The 8,690-nt window shown below is 48.5% G+C and overlaps 1 protein-coding gene across 1 annotated transcript in view; it reads left to right on the top strand.

The window, feature by feature from the left end:
• Positions 1 to 4,926: 4,926 nt before the first annotated feature.
• The window catches only part of CUNH1orf159 (chromosome unknown C1orf159 homolog), an 18,835-nt gene continuing 15,071 nt past the window's right edge, over positions 4,927 to 8,690 (top strand). Inside the window, exon 1 of the mRNA XM_023515255.1 lies at positions 4,927 to 4,967. The gene's annotated coding sequence lies outside the window, so the exon portion shown is untranslated. The remainder of the gene's footprint in view (positions 4,968 to 8,690) is intronic.

The raw sequence follows: 8,690 nt of genomic DNA, 5'->3' as shown, positions 1-8,690 counted from the left end.
CTCATTGTGTTCTTGGCTGTGCAAAAGCTTTTTAGTTTGATCAGATCCCAGTAATGGATTTTTGGTGTTGCTTCAATTGCCCAGGGTATCCTCCTCATAAAATATTCTCCCAGGCCAATTTCTTCAAGTGTTTTATGGCTGGGGCTGGGTTTGAACCAGAATGGGACTAATTTTAGCCATTCTGTCTGAGTATAGTGATATCACATGTGCTCTGATGATGCTAAGCATTTTTTCATCTGCTCATTTACCACCTGTATATCTTCTTCAGTGAAATGTCTCCATGTCTTTTCCTACCTTTAAATATTTCTACTATATTTATAATGTATATTTTGATTTTTTTTTTTTTTGAGACAGAGTCTCACTATGTTGCCCTTGGTAGAGTGCTGTGACATCAGCCTGGGCAACATAGTGATACCTTATTTCTAAAAAACAAAGAAGTTTTGCTTTTTTTTTTTTATTACTCAGATCACTTGAGCCCATGACAGTGCCTGCTGCACTCCACCCTGTTTCAAAAAAAAGTTACAAATGTAAAAAAGGTGCTAATTCCATTTTAACACAAGGCATATTAGTACAAGACTTTTTAATTCCTCTTGCCCTTCCCATACAGAATTTGAACTCCTCTAGGGTGGAAAGCACTGCCACTCGGCTGAGGTAGTTACCTGGATTCCAAAACTTTTTGTGAGATCCCCAGTGACCTGTGCTGGGCACTAGCTCATGACCTGGTCATGACTCCCTGTGGCCATCACTCCCTGTGGCCTTCAGACCTAGCATCCCCCACTTGACTTGTATACAGGATTCTGTATTTCTGTGGCCGTTAAGATAGTAAACATATTTTCTAGTTTAGTCTAGAGATTTCCTTCAGCTTGATGGGATCTAAGAGATGCTTGTATTTTCAACTTAATGGGATTTTATGCTCTTTCATACTCTCAGGAATGTGTAGTTCATGGGGTGACTTAGATTGTTCCAGGGACATCTCACATGGCCTCGTCTGGGCCACTCAGGACCATGGCCTATCAGAAGTTATGCCTGAAGTTTTTGCTCAGCACTCACTGTGTGACCCCCATCCCCCAACAACAGCTGCTCAGAGGTTGTTGGGCTCTCACTGCCCACATGATCCAAGAGGGTGCTCAGACAGGTGGTGCCGGGACAGCATTGGCCAGCAGGCCACTGCTCTCTGGAGACCAGCCTGGGGCTGCAGATGAGAGCCCTGGGGAGGTGCAGGCCTCCCCTACAAGGAAGTGATGCCCAGGAGGGGGGGGGTACAGTAGTCTGGGCCTCCTCAGCACCTCCCTGATCCTCTTCCTTCTTACAGGGCCTCTTGTTAGGGAAGAGCAGACCACTCTGAGTGAAGAAGGGGATGACGAGGCACTGTACACCTAGTTCTGGGATGAGAACACAGTTACCCAGGGCCACAGCCTAGGGTGAGCGAAGGCTACAACAGGCAGCTTCAGCAACAACATGACATGATCCTGGCAAACACTGGGGTCCTGCGGTCTATTGACCATAGTCAAGAAAGTGGAAAGAGCAGCTCAGTTCTATCCAAACAGGCACAGGGCCCTGGACGAGTCACCTGTAGTGCATACTGGACACCAGAAGGGGCAGTCACTGACTGCTTCCCATGGTCCTCTGTGTCACTGTTTGTGCTGGGGCCCTGGTTCCTCTTAGCCAGACTGGCACCCAAAAGATGCCACGTTCACAGACAGTTTGGTTCTCAGGGTTTTTTTTTTTTTTTTTTTTTGAGACAGAGTCTTAATTTATCACCCTCGGTAGAGTGCTGTGGCATCACAGCTCACAGCAACCTCTAACTCCTAGGCTTAGGCGATTCTCTTGCCTCAGCCTCCCAAGTAGCTGGGACTATAGGCGCCCGCCACAACACCTGGCTATTTTTTTGTTGCAGTTTGGCCAAGGCTGGGTTTGAATCTGCCACCTCTGGCATATAGGGCCGGTGCCCCACTCCCTTGAACCACAGGTGCTACCCCTACACCCAGCTATTTTTTAGAAATGGGGTCTCACACATGCTCAGGCTGGTCTTGAACCTGTGAGCTCAAACAATCCACTCACCTCGGCCTTCCAGAGTGCTAGGATTCCAGGCATGATGGTTCTCAGGTTTGATCATCATTCTGAAAACTCCACATGCTGGATGCCTCTGCTTGAACCTCCAGTGGGGAGTGGCTCTCTGTGGGTGGGTATTGGCCAGAAAGGCACCCTGAGACAGAGCTCAGGCAAATACTGTCCTTCCAAAGAGAAGACACAAACATAGATTGTCCCCATTGTCTCCAAAACTCTTGCTTAGCCAATCTCCTCACACTGTAAGAGTGGAGCCTTATTTCCATCAAAATGTCTAGACATTGGATGGCACCTGTGGCTCAAAGGAGTAGGGTGCCAGTCCCATATACCAGAGGTGGCAGGTTCAAACACAGTCCTGCCCCCCCCAAAAGTCTAGACATTAAAATTGGGATGGAGGGTGGTGCCTGTGGCTCAGTGAGTAGGGCATTGGTCCCATATACCGAAGGTGGCAGGTTCAAACCCGGCCCCGGCCAAACTGCAACAAAAAAATAGCCAGGTGTTGTGGTGGGCACCTGTAGTCCCAACTACTTGGGAGGCTGAGGCAAGAGAATTGCCTAAGCCCAAGAGCTAGAGGTTGCTGTGAGCTGTGATGCCATAGCATTTTACCGAGGGCAACAAAGTGAGACTCTGTCTCTAAAAAATAAATAAATAATAAAATTGGGATGGAAATCCCTAGTGCCATCCAAAAAGAAGATAGCTCCCAAGATGTTTGTCACATGGGTGCTGGGCACAGAGGTCAGCAGGGAAAGAGGCAGCCAGGGCTGTGTCCCAGAGTGAGGTGTGGAGAGCTGGGAGGGGCACCAGCATCTTGGGACACCTGTGCTCTCTCCATTTGCACCCTCTACCTGCCTCTGCCCTCTGGCTTTGCCCAGAAATAAGAGTCTGGTGGCCACAGCCCAAGAGACACTGACAGGATCCCCTCGCAAGGCTTTGATTAGCAGACACATACTTCCAGTTCTTTCAGGGACATCCTTTAAAAGGATTTACTGGCAAGTTGTGAGCACTGGGGAATGCAGTTCAGAGGCAGAGCTGGAGACCAACAACAGGAAATTCCACCGGCATGGCACCATCCTATTGGTATCATGCCAGCCTAGGAAGCTAGACAGTCCTGCTACCCTAGACCTCCCCTCCCTCATGAGTTCTGTGAGTTCTCAGACCAGCTAGGCCACAGGGTGGAGCTTCATCTAGAAGGGTAAAGGTGGCCTGGAGAAATCTGACCAGTCTGACTGGCTTTACCAGCTCAGAGAAACTGAGGTCATGCCCTTCTGTCTTCCTCATCCACTCAAACAAGCCCCTGGCGGGCCATGGAAGTGCAGTACAGCCTGTGGAGAGCTGGGGCTAATAGGGATCTGCCCAGGTGCCCATCTCTGTCCAGGCCAAGGTCACACATCTCTGTTCAGACTCAAGGGCCACTCACTGCTATCAAGGCAGCACATGCTGGGGTGCTGCCCCTGAAGAAAAGCAGTCTTGCTTGATGGCACAGAAAGCAGTGTTGTAGTTGTCTTGTCTTGATTCTCTTCACTCATGAAGACAATCCCCCGGGGGAACACCCAGTGTACTTTTCTGACTGTTGCTCTCTGGGGGCCAACCCCATCATCCCAGAAGCTGTAACTTGGACTGCCAAGGGCAGGGTCCCAGGCACACCCCACCTCCCGCAGCCCACTCTATATATGGGTACATGTCTGTAAGAAAAGTCAGCCTCAAGCACACTCGGCACTTCAGGAGTCTCTTTATTCCTCACTCCATCAGAGAGACGCCCCTAAGAAGCTGCCTGAGGTCTCCAAAGTGGCAGAGATATGGCCCACAAGACAGCCCAAGGACTGATGCCTTCCTTGGACTTCCATCAAGAATTCCACGTAGAGGCCGGGCGTGGTGGCTCATGCCTGTAATCCTAGCACTCTGGGAGGCCAATGCAGGTGAATTGCCCTGAGCTCAGAAGTTGCAGACCAGCCTGAGCGAGAGCAAGACCTCATCTTAAAGAAGGAAAAAAAAAAAAAAAAGCCGGGCATTGTGGCGGGCACCTGTAGTCCCAGCTACTTGGGAGGCTGAGGCAAGAGAATTGCTTAAGCCCAAGAGTTTGAGGTTGCTATGAGCTGTGATGCTAGGGCACTATACCAAGGGCGACAAAGTGAGACTCTGTCTCAAAAATACAAATAATAAAATAAAATAAAGAATTCTATGTAGAGATAGTGAACGTTTTTCCTGGGAGGTAAGTGCAACCACAGGTGTCATTTTCTACAAAAAGGCACATTAAGAAACATACTTCAACTTCAGATGGCTTTTTACTTTGAAATGGATGTGTTTACTTCGTCATCAATCAGATCCTAAGGCTCAAAAACGGTGTTTGCCCCTAAGAAGCTTCTATGACATAACCTTTAAGTGTGCGTAAAGCAAGTCGCACCTGCTGACTTTCTCTAACAAAACCGAAAGGTAACCGGGTATGCAGAATTGCCTCGGTTACAAACTGCAGTTTTCTGTCTTTGCCTAAACGAATAAAACGTATGAAGAACGTTAATGTCCTACGGAGCCCCAGACCCACCCCGCTTCCGCTCCTGCCTCAGCCTGCCGGCCTGCCAGTCCTGGGGCAACACGAAAGACTGGTACGCGCCAGGAATCTTGGGGAATGCAGTCCTCCTCCCCGCCCACTAGGGGAGATGGGTTACCAGTACCCTGTAGACCACACTTCCCAGATGCTCCGCGCGCTCCTCGCCGAGAACCCGTTGCGGAAGGCACTTTTAGAGGGCGGCACTCGTGGGGCCGCCGGAAGTTGTAGTTTTCGGCTGGGAGGTCCGCGGCCTGACGCCCGGGTGGCGGCGGAGAAGAGACTACAAGTCCCAGGGGACGCGGCGCTGCCGCCTGGAGGGCGGGGCGTACGAAAGAGGAGCCCGGAGGGTGCGGGGGTGAGTGAGGGGCCAGGGCTGGGGCCGGGGCCGGGGCCGGGGCCGGGGGCGGGGCGCGGGGGAGGTGACCAGGCTGGCCTGGAGCGGGGACCGGGCAGGTGGCCTGGTGGCTGAAGGTCCGCGAAGTCGGTCACCGCGCGGCTTCACTCCCAGTTTGAAGGGGTCGGGTCCTGCCGGGCGGGGGCAGTTCTCGCGGCGCGCGTTGACGCCTCGCGATCGGCCGACGTCGTACTGTAGGCGGAACTTGAGCCTCATGTCTTGGGCTGGTTTCCAGAGCGTGTCGGCTAAGGTGGCTTCTCCCCTCCAAACGCTCTTGTGACTGAGTTGGTAACCGCCTCGCTCTGTTAAATGTGAAGATGTCGCACGTGGCCCATTTGTTGTTTCGTTCTCTTAGTGCCGCTGCCTCTTCCCTATGGTTCACCCGGGGCCCTCGCGGTTGCGGCCTTGGAAGCGCTTTTTCCCCTTCTCCCGGCCTCCCCTGCCCCCCATACCCCCCATGCCCCTCACCTCTAGCGCCCCCCTCTCCCGTGTTCTGAGCCGCTGGGCTGCAGTTTGTCTTCAGCCAGGATCATTAGCGGCCACGTTACTTTTATTTATTGGTTTATTTTTTGAGACGGTCTCACTTTGTCGCCCTCTGTAGAGTGCTCACAGGAACCTCAAACTCTTGGGTTCAAGCTATCCTCTTGCCTCAGTCTCCGGAGTAGTGTCTGCCACAACGCCCAGCTATTTTTAGAGACAGGGTCTCGCCCTTGCTCAGGCTTGTGTCGAATCTGTGAGCTCAGGCAATCCACCCGCCTCAGCCTCCCAGAGTGCTGGGATTACTAGGGTGACCAGACGTCCCCCTTTTTAACAATTTGTCCCACGTCCCGCGGCGTTTTAAAAAAGTCCCGATTTTTGGAAAGAATGCACGAATGGGCGGGAGAACAGGAAGGGAATATACAGTTTTCGGCTGCCATGTGGCTATTTCGCCAGGATATGAGTTTTATATTATTTTTGTTAATATTATAATGTTAAACTGTAATAATAAATAATTCTTGAGAAGTGATTATCGAGAACTGCTTATCAAAGTTTGCGTTGTTGTCAGGCCCTGCCCCGCCCCGGGCCGGGCCATGTTATCCTGCTTTACCAATGTTAAAATCTGGTCACCCTAGGGATTATAGATGTGAGCCACCAGGCCTTGCCGGCCACATTACTTTTAGAAGGTCATAGAAATAAAATTCGGATTAAGCAGAAAGTTTCTTTTTCTGACACACACATCACTCCCAAGTGCTTCCGGAAAGCTGAGCAAACAGGTGTCTGGATGGGCAGTCATAGAAACACTTTCCAGCCTCTCTCCACATTTCTGTTGTTCACCACTTAGCATAGACATCTCGGTTAACTCGCTTAAAGAGCCACCTCTTGTCACCAGACTAGAACGTTTCTTTTACGTGCAAATAATTTACATTTGTTTTCTATCAGAGCATGAGACGAGATTTTTAGATTGAGAGGCTTGGGTTTATAGGTCCCCTGAAAGCTACATTTCACATTGTCTTCCTTTCCTGTGAAGATGTCTAACACTACCGAGGTAGACACAGTGACACTCCACAGCTCTCCTGCATGATGTCCCCAAGGCTTGATAGTGAAAAGTAAGCCAGTTACCACTCATCTGCACACACCCCACCCACCCTCAGCTACAGCTCCCTGTGAGGCTGAAGTCACCATGAATGTGTCTGGTGGCTGCTATTTACAGGGTTTTCTTGCCAGCACCTAACTCCTTATTGCCTGATCAAAAATAATTTTACCCACAGTTATCTACATATGTTACTTATTTAAAATTGCAGTGACCTGAGGTATTATTTCTTCATTGAAACCAATTCTAAGGCAGTGGTTCTCAACCTTCCAAATGCAGCGACCCTTTAATACAGTTCCTGTGGATTGCAATCCACAGGTTGAGAACTGCTGTTCTAAGGAAAAAGAGTTGTGAAAAAATATATACTTTATTTATTTATTTATTTATTTTTTAGAGACAATCTCACTTTGTTGCCCTTAGTAGAGTGTTGTGGTGTCACAGCTCACAGCAACCTCCAGCTCTTGGCCTTAGGTGATTCTCTTGCCTCAGCCTCCTGAGCAGCTGTGACTACAGCCAACCACAAGGCCTGGCTATTTTTTTTTTTTTTTGCAGTTTCTGGCTACCTCCAGCATATGGGGCCAGTGCCACCACTCCTTTGAGCCACAGGCACCGCCCACCTGGCTATTTTTTGTTGCAGTTTGGCCTGAGGCTGTGTTCAAACCCACCACCCCTCAGTACATGGGGCTGGTGCCCTACTCACTGAGCCACAGGCGCTGCCCGTATACTTTATTATAGTTTAAATTCTTAACAAATTTTTAATTACCTTGTATAATTTTTGATGCAATTAGCTTTTTTGTTCTAAGTATGATTTTGAAAATACAAAAATGAATTGCATTTATTTAGTTATTAAGTTGTAATTTACACACAGTGAAATGTACAGATCTTAAGTGTCTAGTCCCATTGGCTTTGACAAATATACCCACATTTGTAAACCACACACCTGTCATGATATAGAACCTGGCATCCTTGAAGGTTGCCTCAAAAGCCTTTCCAGCCCCCTGCTCCAAAAAGAAAGAGCTGTATATGTGAAGGTGTCCCACTTGGCCCCATGTCGTTTAGTTCTCCCTTAGTGCTGCTGAGAACAAAGAGGGCAGAGCTGCCCCATTCCTGAGTTATGTAGTGTGTCTGTCTTTCATATAGGGAGCAGTTTCTGAGATTTGTCAAGCTGCTGCAGCAGCAGCTGGTGTGGGTTTGTGCCTCCATTTGCTTGTCCACACTGCAGTGGCGCCTGGATGGGTTTCCAGTGTTTGTGACTGAAGATGTTATGCACATCTTTGTACGCAGTTTTTGTGCCCATGTGTTTTCACATCTCTTGGGAAAATGTCTAGGAGTGATGTGCCACCTGCCCCCTCACCACCTGCTCCCTTGGGTGCGAGAGCCCTAGCTGTGCTGCATCTTCCTTCACAGCTAGGGACAGAAGTGTTTCCTGGTGGCTTTAATTTGTGTTTCCAGAACTCACTGATGTGGGACATTTTCCATCTGTTTATTGCCCATTCACATGCCCTTTCTGAGTATCTCATCATGTTTTTCGCCCATTTTTAAAATTATTGAGTTGTGAAAGTCCTTCATATATTCTGTATGGAGGTATGTCTATATTTATATACACATAGGCTGATAGCAAAACCTGACAAAGATATCTAAACAACAATTATAGACAAATATCCTTCACACAGACTAAAATCCTTAACAAAACATTGGCAGATCAAATTGAACAATAGATAAAAAGAGTGACCTTGACCAAGTTGGATTTATCCCAGTAATGCAAGTGTATTTTTGACATTTGTAAATCAATCAGTGAAATCATATTACTAGAATAAAGGATAAAAATGTAGAAAAAGCATTGGACAACCTTTAAAACCTTTATTATGAAAAAGAGGTTTTTTTTAAAAAAGAAAAACTTTCAGCAAATTAGGAAAGGAAGGAAACTCCTTTAATCTGATAAAAGGCTGTGAAAACCCTGTATCAGGCACTGTTCTTAATGGTGAACTGTGGAACAGTGTATCCCTGAAATCGGGAACAAGGAGGGTACCTGTTCTCTATCCAACTAGCCACTGCACTAAGGTAAGAAAAAAAGTAAATGAAAGTCATGGCTCGGCGCCTATAGCTCAACCGGC

Source organism: Otolemur garnettii, unplaced genomic scaffold, assembly GCF_000181295.1.
Source record: "Otolemur garnettii isolate 467f Iridium unplaced genomic scaffold, OtoGar3 scaffold00067, whole genome shotgun sequence".
Taxonomy (NCBI): Eukaryota; Metazoa; Chordata; class Mammalia; order Primates; family Galagidae; genus Otolemur; species Otolemur garnettii.
This window is presented reverse-complemented; position numbering and strand designations above follow the sequence as displayed.